We start from the raw sequence: 12923 nt of genomic DNA, 5'->3' as shown, positions 1-12923 counted from the left end.
GTATAGTCATAATCAGGGTTGGGGAGTAAAGGATTTCATGTAATGGCGTTACGTAATTTAGAAACAAAAAATGTATGGTAACATTTCCAGGTAGTTAAAATAAAGATTACAATTTTATTTCAAACTATATTCACATGTACATAATGCACTAGTAAACTAATTGTGTCTATCATAATTTCAGTCACTAAGTACATATCGTTTCAAAAAGATTTGCTTCATCGAGTTGTTTCAATCTGACGTCATATATCTTTATAACAGATATATTTGTCTGTGTGCTACAGACCTCAGCCGCCGTTTATCCTCCACAATTTGAGCACTTGCGAGACAGCAGGTTTGCTCTGGCGGTCCAAATGTCTTTTAATAAGCAAAACAAAGAACAACTTTTTGCGATCAGCCATCTTTAAGGTTTTTAATTCGCTTGGAACACTTTGAGGTCTGATCTGGTACCAAGTGGAAAAAATAAGACTTCCTGTTTTGCAGCAATAGACCATGCAAGTGCCATTTTACTGTTGAAACACGCATAGGACAGTCCTCTGGGTTGGAGGATGTCACTTGAAGCCAACAAAACCACCACAGCACAATAATGGTAGCTAATTCCTTGGTCCTCAACAGCAAAAGTGCGAGAACAAAAATTCCCCATCACACAGTTTAATCCCCACAAACACAGATTAAGGGAGTGAACAGCTGACAAGTAGGGCCTGCCAATTAATCTATTTTGATTAGTTTACCATTAAAAAAATGAATAATTTGAAGTCTTGCAAGATCGTAAAATCGATAGTAGGAATTTGAGTTTAATTTGATTTACGTGAAGCTGGTGCTGATATGAACAAGCAATGATAAATTTGCATTGAAAATGATTTAAAATCCGTTTTTGTATATTTTCCATGATTTTTATTAAGGAATGAAACTTTCTTTAAAAGGTGGGTTGCGTCGTGTCCTTAAAAAGTAAAATATTTTTCCTATTCACAGCTCACGTGATAACAATGCCCAACTGAGTTCAAATAGGCTTTATATTTTTTCCCACCTTGCCTATTTGCTTTTATCTTAATTTAGAAAAAGCTGTTTGGGACGTGCAACACAAGAGGTAGTAGGAAAGGGGTTAGAGTGGGGGAGGTTGGAGAGTGACTTTATGCTTGTCATCACAGTGTTTGTCAGGGTAGCATGAACATGGTAAAATTGATAAAAGGCCAGTTTCCAATACAATCTAGACCCCAAGAAAACATGAAAAAAAGGTTACTCAAGCGTATCTAGGAAATTCACATATTTACGGAGCTTGAAAGAGGCTGCAATGATGACACAAAACAGAAGATGGCATCAGCATGTAGAAAAGATCCAAAATCCACAAAGCACCTTTACATGTATGTTGGGCGGACTTTATATTTTAAAATCAATTACCACCCATTCATTTTCTGCACCGTTTATGCTCACTTGGGTTGCGGGGGTGCTGGAGCCCATCCCAGCTGTCTTCAGGCAGTGGGCAGGGGACACCCTGAACTGGTTGTCAGCCAGTCGCAGGGCACACAGAGACAATTAACTCGCTCATTCACACCTAGAGACAATTTAGAACAGCCATTTAAACCTGACATGCATGCTTTTAGAATGCGGGAGGAAATTGGAGTGCCTGGAGGAAACCCACGCAGGCTCAGGGAGAACATGCAAACTCCACACTAGCTGGAATTGAACCCTGGACCTCTGCACCGTGGGGGGTCCGCTAACCACACATCCCCCGTGTAGCTCATAATACATACCAACTCATAAAAATTGAGATTTAATTGTTTAGCCATATTGTCCAGCCCCAGCAACAGAATTGGAAACTCCTTGAAAAGTCTAGAAGTGAACGCCTTTGCAGACTTGAGGACATAATTTGTTAAGCACAAGATTCTGATGCTTGCAGAAGATGATTCATCGGATGCCTGAGCAACGGTAATGGTATTTTCATTGGACAGAAAATCCACATTTACACAAAAACATTGTTGACCCAAAAATTTGTGTTTGCAAAGCTAAGTATAGGTTCCTCTAGCCAAATTTGACCAAAACAAAATGCTTTGGCGACCTGTGCCTGAAGTGCGTCTGCTCAATCTAAACAACAAATGTTTGCCATCCACTTCGTCAGTCAGCTAAGCTAACACTGGTCAGCGCGTTGACAGACCATTTTGCCAACGCAGCTTTGACACATAGCAAACCAGAATGAACTGCAAAATCAGACTAATGGCAAAGCTAACAGAGTACTTGCTTTGGTAAATTGTGGCTAAACTTGTCAGGTTTTCGGAGCTTTTTTTTTTTTTGCTTTCAGAGTTGTGGAAAGGGGTTTCAAAATGCAACTTTCTTTGTGGGAAAAACAACGTACACACTGCATTTGAGTACGCTGCAAAAAGATTCTTTATATTTGCAGGTTATCAGCAATGCTCGAATCTCCATTTGGGTGACAAAAAATTAAAAAAAAATGGTGAAGCAATTTAAAATCTACAGGATTCATATACTTTTTTCATGGCCAAATTCAAGCACTATGTAAGGACTTTCAAAGCCAATTTTCCAATTTCTACCGTTTCCATAAAATAAAAAAACCCCAGTGTGTAGCATATATTTTGCAAAGGCGCAATCACAGTACATCTGCTATTTACATATGCAATTTCTAATCTTATGTGTGCATTTATATTGACACGTGGTTTGAAGATCATGAATAAATTGCAAATATATTTGTTTTTGAGACAAATCCCTCCCCATATAGGTGTTGGGTAGAAATGACTGTAATATGTAGCTTACATTTTTAGTTGCATGAAGTTATTCCCATTAAAATTTCCAAATGGGAAATGTAACCCTATTTTTTTGCATGGCCAATTATAAATGTCCATAAGTGAAGCGTAATCTTAGCACTTATAGACATTTCATCGTGCCCTGGTGTAGCATGCACTTGTCCTCTTGGGTGCAACCCGTAGGGAGCAATGATGCTTCATAGGACAATACCGTACAAACTAATGCCAGCTGCAGTTTATCACAACAAAAGAAGAAATTCAATGGCAAAGCAAAGCCAACAGAGAACAGTATCAGCCTCTTTTTTAAGCAGCCATATTGAGAAAAATGGCAACAATTTCAAGAACTTAAAAGCCAACGTCAAGCACTTTCCGGTCCTTCAAAACACAAATAAAAGTTCAAGCATTATCAAGGATTTCAAGCACCCGTACGAACCCTAAATTTAAATCTGGGTAAATCTATTCAATGGAGACAAGTTGGCATGCTGGCTTTACAATAATAGATCAAACAGCGCTGGTTTTTATCCAATCAGAACGTGAGGCAGACGACAGCCCGGCCCCTTTTATATCACAGACATTGCAGGGCATGCTAGCGGCTTCACAATCAACTCAACGTGCATGGGATCCAGGGGAACCAAAACAAAGGTATTTGTTCTACAGTAAGTGTTTCTTTTTTATTACTCTGCTGTTTGGTAGGTTAGTTGTTAGTAAGAGAATATGGTACCTTGAGCTTCTGGCCATAGACTTTGTTTGATGAGACGTTGGTCAATTCGAAATCTGAGATTAGCATATGCAGTGGATCCCAGTATTTAATGTGTATTAATAAAAATGTCTACTTTGTTTAAAATAATGGATATCTATATTGTGTGTGTTTTGTAGTAATTAGATAAATATCCATGGTAACCAATGCGGTCTACATTTACCGACGTGAAGTTTGTAAGTTACTGCAGCCGCTTTACTTGAACTTTCATTGAGTATATCACTTACCCTCGTTAGCATATGACTAAAATAACTACAAGCGAAGGTGGCATTTTGTAATTTAAGTAACACTTGTAAATTATGGCATAAATAGGATATACAATTTGTGATCCAGTATATCAAATTTATGAAATTCGTGATGTAATTTCCATATGTTCCTCGCCGGAGACTCGGAACAAATAGAAATGACAATACTAGATTCATACATTCTAAATACTTTACCCCTTATAGCATATCCTCTATATACAATTATACTGCATCTCACAAATCTGAATTTATTTCTATGTTTAGTTGGTAGATGGCTTCAGACTCATAGATCCCCAACATTTTGCATCCACCCTGACAAGGTTGTTAGCATCTTTGGACACCTTGATGTCATGAATACAACTCTATATAATAATTGTGACCTTTTTCTACTGTCTTGAGACAAGTTTGCATAATAAGGAAGAAATGATACAGCTGCGCTATCAGGAATAGCGACTAAAGAGTCGCTCGCTGTAGTTTTGGTCGCCCAATTTGCTCCGTGAGATACATGGATACGGTAACTATGGTGGGCGTGGCTCTGCGCTCTCCGTCGGATCTATTAATTAGGGGTGCTAGGTTCAAATTTCACAAACTGCCTCCCAGTGCAGAATCTTCTTTCCCCGTCCACATTGGAAAAGAATGGAAGAACGCTTTAATGGACAGTCCACGATTGTCCCTAGGTATAAGTAAGAGTATGCATAGTAGTCCATCTCTTTGTGCCCCGCAACTGTGCTCACTGTTCTCAGTCAGTTCGGATGTGGTCCATTTGTGAAGATGACTGGTTAGATAATGTCTGACCTACTGAAAAAAATAATTGTTTTCATTTGGCTAAAGCTAAAGGACAAAAGGCTCCATATTATTCAGAAATGGTGGAACGTCAACCCCCCTTCTTGTTTTGGGAGAAGCGAAACGGCAAACTGGCACAAGCTAACTTCCTTCTTTTCAAGCTTCCTGTGCAAATAAAGTCTAGCGTCCGGTGGTGGCGCCAAAAGCCGGCCCGTGAAATTTTGTGACCCGCTTTGACAGCTGAAGCCTTTGAAAGTCGAGACACGCTTGTCCTTACGCATTTAAGCAAACGGACTATATTGGTGCCAACATCTGGATGAGGTCATTTGACGCCCGAGTCACAGCAATAAAATACTCTACCGTAGGGCTGGACAATAAATAAGATGCTTTTGATTAATCCATCATTTTCTTAAAAAACTAAGAAAATATGCTAATTCATGAAGTCAATGGTAGAAAATTTTCAATAAATTTGAAATGACAACAAACTAGGACTGGTTACAAAACAATAGTGACTAATGCTTTTTTGGGGCATTTAGAACAGTCACATGATCCTAGTAGGAATTATTTCATGCGATTTAAAGGAGCTGTACAGAATTTTGAACTTTTTAAGTCACTGCCTCCATCTCCTGGCTCGTGTCATCTTTGCAGCTTTTGTCAAGGTACTAATGTTGTGCATGCACGTACGTGGATTTCTTAGACGCCCTTGAACAAACACTTCTTTTTAATCTTCTGAAGGGTTTGGGTGTTTGGACTACTTTCACCATTGTCATACTACACTAAAAAATTAGAGACAAAATAAAATCAGCGGCAATTAAGTTATTTTGGGTTTGAAAGGAAAATTATTTGACAACGAGATGTTGCTGAATTTTGAAGTGCAAACCAAAAACTAAAAAAAAGCACAAAGAAGAATACAAACTGAGTCAAATTGACCACACAGCACCATTTTCTTCTATTGTTTTGCCCGTTTAGTGTTTTTTCTGGTACATGTAGCAGCAAGATGACTGAGAATTTTGTCACCTATTTTTAGGTGAGGCTCATATTTACCGTATTTTCCGCACTATAAGGCGCACCTAAAAGTCTTAATTTTTTTCAAAAGCTGACCATGCGCCTTATAACACAGTGCGCCTTATATATGGCTCAATATTAAATTCGCAAGGTCTCGCAACTTACTCAACAGCCGCCGACTAGATTCTCCCCCGAGCGCGAAGTCATCCGCGGTGTATGCTGGGATTTATATACCGGCGTTTCATTGGCTAACCAATGTGTCAATTATCATTTGAATCGATCACTATTGGCTGAAGTTATTCGGAGCCTCGGATTGGCTAGATGCCGAAAACAAACCCTCCAATCGGCCGAGTTTAACAATGGAGTAGCAAGTCCGCGGTGTATGCTGGGATTTATATACCGGCGTTTCATTGGCTAACCAATGTGTCAATCATCATTTGAATCGATCACTATTGGCTGAAGTTATTCGGAGCCTCGGATTGGCTAGATGCCCAAAACAAACCCTCCAATCGGCCGAAAAAGATGTGTCAATCATCAGTTAAATCGATCGCTATTGGCTGAAATTATTCAGAGCCTCCAATAGGCTAGATGACCAAAACAAATCTTGCAATTGGCCGAGTTTAGCAATGGCGTAGCAAGCTTAGCAAGCTTGCTAAAGTACACCATAGAGAAACATGTTTTATCAGTCTGTATTTGCAAATAATTTACTCTCCTGGATTTACTTCACTAACGGTTGTAAGAAGACCATGATTGCGTATCATTATTGAACGTGAGAACTTAGGTGAGTTATGCGGCTTTATGTTTTCCCGGTATCTTGTTTTAGAACGATCTTGATGTTGCTGTGATGAGTTGAGTGAATTAAACTCAATTCCAAGTGTTTATTGTCATATGCACAGTAAAGTTGCGAGTGAAAAAGAAAATAGAAACATAGAAATGTTTGGCATTTCTTGAATCCCAAGACTTCAACCTTCCGAATGATATTTGAAATGACGCATTTAAGTGACATCGTACGGACACCGCATCCGCACGTGTCTACGACACGTATTTGCTTCTTTGCAAGCTTTGGGAATGTTAAGGGGGTAATCAGTTGGACTGAATCATCTGACTGTTTTGTCGACGTTCCCATTGTAGCGCCTTATAATCCGGTGCGCCTTATCTATGGAAGATATAGGACCAAAAACTATTTTTTGGGGGTGCGCCCTATAACCCGGTGCGCCCTATAGTGCGGAAAATACGGTAAATCAAATGCAGATTTTTTTGAAAAATGCACATTTAGTATAAATTAAAAACCATATTTCTTTTTTAGATTAATGGTATTTTTAAACACTAGGAGACTCTATATACATACTGACCCTTTAAATCAGGGGTCACTAGCATGGTGCCCACAGAGATGAGTTGGCACCTTAAGGACAGCTGTGTAGCCTGTTGACCAGTTCTAAAATAGCTCACCAGTGCTGGGTCATTGTGATTTTCTTGTGAAATTATTATTTTTGTGGTTGGCTGAGTCTATTTAACCCAACTTCCAATAACTAACCTGGTATTAACATAGTAACAGCACAGAAATGACATAAGTTATTCAAGTAATGTTAAAATAATACTTGAGGGATGGGCGGCACCAGGCTGTACTTGCCCTATACACAGGAAATGGTGCCCCTACAACCTGCGTGGTTATTTCAAGATGGCGGCGCGTCGGGTAGACGCTGCGGCTCGGGCTCCAGTTTGTCTTTTGTTTTTCAGTGTCGCCTGATCCCTCTTATTTTCCCTTCGACTCCCTTCGCATTTACAATAATATCCACTACATCCCGAGGGATATACAGAGACCACCGGATCCGACAATGACAACGACGGAGAAAAGGCTGAGCTAAGCTAAGAAGGCGACCACACAGACCAGCGCTCCCAAGCATGTTCAACCAACGCCAGATCCATCCGTCCACAATGAGTGAATTGAGCTGCGGATCGCCACCAACAACGTCCGGAATTGGAGGACCTTTTTTTGCCATCACGGAGTCTTGGCTTTCCCGACGCCGCATTACATCACCGGCTCGAACGAGACGAACACTCCGGTAAAAACAGGGGTTGGAGACTACGCGCTACAATAATAGCGGAACCATTGACACACAATGCTCACTCGATATGGAGTTTCTAACTATGTACCGGGAGAGTTAACTGTGGTCTTTGTGTTTGCTGTATACTTTCCACCGCTAACAGTTTCACCAGATGCTAACGTTAGCATAGCGCTAAATCTCCTGCCCGCTGCTAAACATCAGCTTGCACTACCCCAACGGAGCTTTATCGTCGACGGCGACTTTAATCGGGCATGTTTATTGACTGTACTCCAATTGTGGACTCCCAAATCTACTAAAATTGTGGACTGAGCAATTGGGAAAAACGCTGGACTGTGTAATGTAAGATCAAACATTCGGTTGTGTCCGGCAACTCTGTTTGACCCTCACACATAGTTTGTTCTCTATGAAAAATATATCATATACATTTTTCTTTTGGCCGTTGTGATGGTTTAGCATCCACGTTATCAACGCCACCAGGAACGCCCCCCTGCTCGTCTGTTTATCCTTTCAGTTGTGGCCCGCGGGCTGCAAGTTTGACACCTATGGAATCAAGATTTATCTTTTCCCAGGCTAAAGTTGGCCTGACACAAATCGCAAGAGAAAATCTTTTCTGTTTAGCCTCATTGACAAGCTTGGCCAGAGGAGCTTGAAAGTGGATCAAATGGCCCAAATTCAAATGAACATTTGATTCCCCACCAGGCTGACAAAAACAAAGCGGTTAGAGTTGGATTTAGTGGGACTAGGATTGAATTGAATATGTTTGGTTTTTAATCTGTAAATTACAAATCAGTGGAAGCACCAAAGTAATTCCCATCTTGTGTTGCTGGGACAATGTAGCACAGTGGTCCCCAAAATCGGTAAGGCCCCATGAACAGTATCAGATAGCATTTTAGAGTGCTCGTCTTGGGATCGAGAGGTCCTGGGTTCGATTCCTGGCTCCTTCGGGTTACATGTTGAAGTGTCCATGTGCTAAACACTGAACCCCCTAATGCCCATGACATGCAGGTAGGCGGCTGGCATGGCTGTCGCCTCATTTGGTGTGTGAGTGTGTGTGTATGAATGGTTAAGGGTGAAGCACATTGTAAAGCGCTTTGAGAGGTCTTCAGTGACTACAAAAGTGGCTATATAAATGCAGACCATCTACCCTTTTCCCCCCTAAAACAAGAACTTAAAGTTGGGATGCCCATTTTTGGTTGTATCGGGATTTGATCCAGTGTTGCGGCAGTGAGAGCACCCAACTCTTACCACTGGAATACCAATGATATAGATGACGGATGAAAAGGCATTGGGTTTTATCTCAAAATCACACTAGCTTTCAATATGGTGCCAGAGACGAATGTCAATTACCTTTGTGCATTTCGCACGTGACACTGACGATTTTATTTTATTGTAAAATTATAATCGCACAACCAATTAACATTTGCTTCTGGTACTGTGACTAAAAACAGTGTGATGATGAGATCAAATCTACCGCTTTTCTGCAAGCCATCTATACCACAGGTGGTCCAGTGTTCTGAGCTGAACTTGCATCTGTTAAGGCGAGGTTCCCACTGCAGGAAAATAATATTTATTTTTTTTGCACGGACAAAACTGGTGTCTGATCTGTTAAAGTCCTTCCGAACGGCACATATTCGATTTTTTCACACCAGACTCAGGCAACTTTCATATATGGTCCTAAATCCAAAACATATTTAAGCTTTTGGAATGCAACTGCTGTGTAAACGCTTGAGACGCATCCATGCAACGGGCAACATCATCAATAGCCGACAGACTTACTGTTCTGCTTACAACTAGGCGGGAGAAAGCGTAAAAATCTTCAACCATGGCGAACAAAAACATAGAGAGAAATCAATGGAGGGAAAAGGAGGTTTTGGACTGAATTCATATTTGTGGGGGGACAACTCTATTCAGCCTCCGGTGGCAAAATGCTTCGAATTGCTAGATATGCTCCAGTGTTAGCATCCATAAGTAACGGGCCTAGAAAATTACAGCCCGCACCGAGCCTGCTGTTATTAAAGCCTGATCCAGCCCGAGCCCGACCAATTAACTTGATTGGAGGGCCTAAGCCCGAAGCGAACGCAAATTTCATTTTTGATTTGTGAATGCGTTTTAGCCAATTGTTCAAATTTAGGGTTGGGCTGTTTAGGGCGGCAGTAACTCTGGAGGTAAAGCGCTCATCTAGGGATCAGGTTCGATTCCCGGCTCCTCGAAGTGTCCTTGGGCACTGAATCCCTTGGACGGTAGACGCTGCTATCGGTATGAGAGTATGGGAGTGTGTGTGAATGGGTAAGTGTGAAGCACATTGTAAAGCACTCTGGGAGGTCTTCATTGACTTGAAAAGCACGATATAAATCATTTACATTTAATTTTCAACCCCATTCATGGAAGAGTGTAAAGTACTGACTGGTAGGTCATGCAACTAAGAGTTAAGGACTTAAAATAAATAACAAAACTAGCACAGAAAATGCACCCATCTTTTAAAATAAAAAAATTGCATCGAAATTGCAATTCTGGTCTGAAAAATCGCAATTAGGTTTTTGCTCAAAATGGTTCAGCCTTAGTGTGAACCTAGTCTAAGACTGTTTGGCACAACATTTCATGGACTTTTTTGCTGGGAAAAACCCACAAAATACAAGTTATTCTTTATTTTTCAGACTTGTTTTGGGAAGAATCCAGAAGGGTTATTCCATTAAAGCTTTATTGCACTACAGTCACTTTCAACTCTTTTATATTTTTATCTTGTTGCCTTAACTCATTTTGAATTTGTATCGTTTAATATTTTCAATATTCTTTTATGTATAGCTGTCTATAGTTTCTATTTTTCAGCTGGCAACTGTGTGGACAGCAAAGTAAGAATTTCATTGTGCAGGGTGAAGGATTTTATACATTTTGCTATAAAAGGATTTTATATGATTAAATACAAGTTACATTCATCGAGTGCAATGAAGATTCTCACTGAGTGGGCTACAGGTCATGCTGATCCGAATGTGGAATGTTCAGTTCTGTTCTGACGCAGAACGGCAGGCATTCTTTGGAGAAGTTGTTTTGATAAGCGCTCTGCTGTCGTGAGTTTCAGACATCGGGACGCTCTTCTCCAAAATGGTGGGGCCACGTGGGGGCCCATGGGAGGAGCCGGCACACCAGTTTGCGGAAAAATCGTGGGCAGAGGAAACAAAAGAAGATCGAGAGAGAAGGCTTGACAGAGACTCAAGCGACACTAATTTGGCTAATTCGGCCAAATATTCGATGGAGTTCACTTAGTTAAATTGTTTAAGAAATGAAATCTGCCCCCGTGTGGAAATGCCGGTCTCTTATTCATTTTTCCATCAAGAAACGAGCGTGCATTGTTAGGAGAATGCAGGTTGTGTTTGGTTAATGGAGTCAGATAACTAATTCGAACAATTTGGTAAACGGTACATTTTAATATTTAAAACATAAGATAGATTTTCCGCTGGCAACTGTGTGGATAGCAAAGTAAGAAATTCATTGTGCAGGGAAACGTGGTTCTTTATTGGGGATATGACAATAAACACTTTGAATTCGACTCTTTGGGCTCTCCTGCAATCGTATGTTTTCTGTTAGAAACTGCCCCCGGCCCCTCATTAGAGAAGAGAAAAGTCATGTGGCCCTCACAGGAAAAAGTTTGGGGATCCCCATTTAGCAGGACAAATGCTGCGCGCTATGGGCATTCGGAAATGCGATTGGATTCAGCTCAGCAAATCAACCCGATTTTCCGATTGGAATCGGTTGGCATGCGAGGCCCCTCACTCTTCGTAAGACCCTCTTACATGTGCGTCTTGCACTGATGAGAACCTAATTTTGAGCGGGGCGGGTCCAATTCCTGATGTGGAATATGCCAACGGGTTTCAAAAACCGAACCGGAGATGTAAACGTCTTATTGAAGGCTTTCTGGTCGTTGGCGAAGAATGAGGCCGTATAACAAATAGGAAACAAAAATGGAGCCGGAGAGCCCTCCAGTGCCGGAGCTTCGACGCTCTTTCTCGGACCGGGTCTTGCCCGACCGAACCGAGCACAACCGAACCTTGTCCGCTATTCACGCCCCCCGCCGCCCTCGGACAAACGCGTTTACCTCATTTCCTTCGAGACCTCACGACGCCGGTTCGTGTCGAATGTCTCCGAGTGAACAGTTAGCTTCCCCTTTTTGTCCTTTTTCAGTCTTCCTTCTTCTCGTCGTTGCGGCACTAGAGCGTGTTTGGGTTGAGGGGAGTGTGACGTCATCGTTTGGAGCGCTATGCCCGCCCCGTTAGCTTTCTGTTCTTTTCAACGCAGGTCCGCTCGTTTGATTGAGTCGGCTTTTCCGACTCGGATTACTAAAAAAGACATGACTCTTTCGACTCTTTCGTCTCGGATTGTTTTATTGCTTTAATCGGAGTTGGGTAGAGTAGCCCAATATGTTACTCAAGTAAAAGTACTATTACTCCAGAATATTATGTCTCAATTAGAAGCCAGGTCACGTTTATTAGTGACGATCTGTGTCACAAGAAGTCTCAAAGGGCAGCAAACAACAGACTATTATTACACCATCCCGGATCTAAAACCTAAATGAAGGCAAGGAAAAACTCAAAAACCTCAACATAAGGAAAATGACGAAACCTTGAGAGGGGACCACACATGAGGTAATCCCCCTTCCATGATGACCAGGCTTCAATGGATGTTGCAATAACAAATAATACATTGCAGTGTTCTTGTTTGCCTGCGTCCCTGCGTCCTACATGCATCATTTTTGCTGGGGACGCATCGTGTCAAATCAACGTGCGTCCCGGGGACGCAACTCTTTTGACACAAAATTGTCATTATTCCCCGATTATTTTTTTTAAAACAAAGATTTACAGCACTCCAAACTTTTCGTCAGGCAGATCCGCCATTGTTGTTTTGGTCTCGCGGTTCGAGTTTTCGTCTGCACCCTGAATTCGGCAAACGAGATCTCGTTGCTTCGAGATTACGTAATTGTTGTGGTGGTTGTCGTCGAGTGAAGGTTAAGTATGCCTCCGAAAAAACAGTTAGTATTAGGTGAAAATAAACACAAAATTATTAATTTATTCAGTGTCGGTAGTAAGTCGAAATATAAAACAGAAAGTGGCAATAATTCTGGCACAAAAAAACGGCGGAGAAATTCTTCGAGAGATCGCGGAGGCAAGGAAAACAAGTGTGTTGAAGCAAACAATTCGATGAAAGGAAATAAACAAAAGAATACTCCTAGCAAGAAAAGGACTTTTCTGCCAAAATAGACTAAATTATATTCCTGCTTGCGCTATGAGGAGGATGATAATGGAGACTACATGTTCTGTGATGC

The 12923-nt window shown here is 41.2% G+C and overlaps 1 protein-coding gene across 1 annotated transcript in view; it reads right to left on the bottom strand.

Annotated features, from left to right (window-relative positions):
* nckap5l (NCK-associated protein 5-like) overlaps nucleotides 1–11844 on the bottom strand; it is a 30716-nt gene extending 18872 nt beyond the window's left edge. The window contains exon 1 of the mRNA XM_088332338.1: nucleotides 11700–11844. The gene's annotated coding sequence lies outside the window, so the exon portion shown is untranslated. The remainder of the gene's footprint in view (nucleotides 1–11699) is intronic.
* Between the last annotated feature and the right edge of the window lie 1079 nt (nucleotides 11845–12923).

Source organism: Urocampus carinirostris, chromosome 3 (assembly GCF_059441175.1).
Source record: "Urocampus carinirostris isolate Australia breed hairy pipefish chromosome 3, RoL_Ucar_1.0, whole genome shotgun sequence".
NCBI classification, from domain to species: domain Eukaryota; kingdom Metazoa; phylum Chordata; class Actinopteri; order Syngnathiformes; family Syngnathidae; genus Urocampus; species Urocampus carinirostris.
Note: the sequence above shows the minus strand (reverse complement) of the source record. Positions and strands in the feature narration are given on the sequence as shown.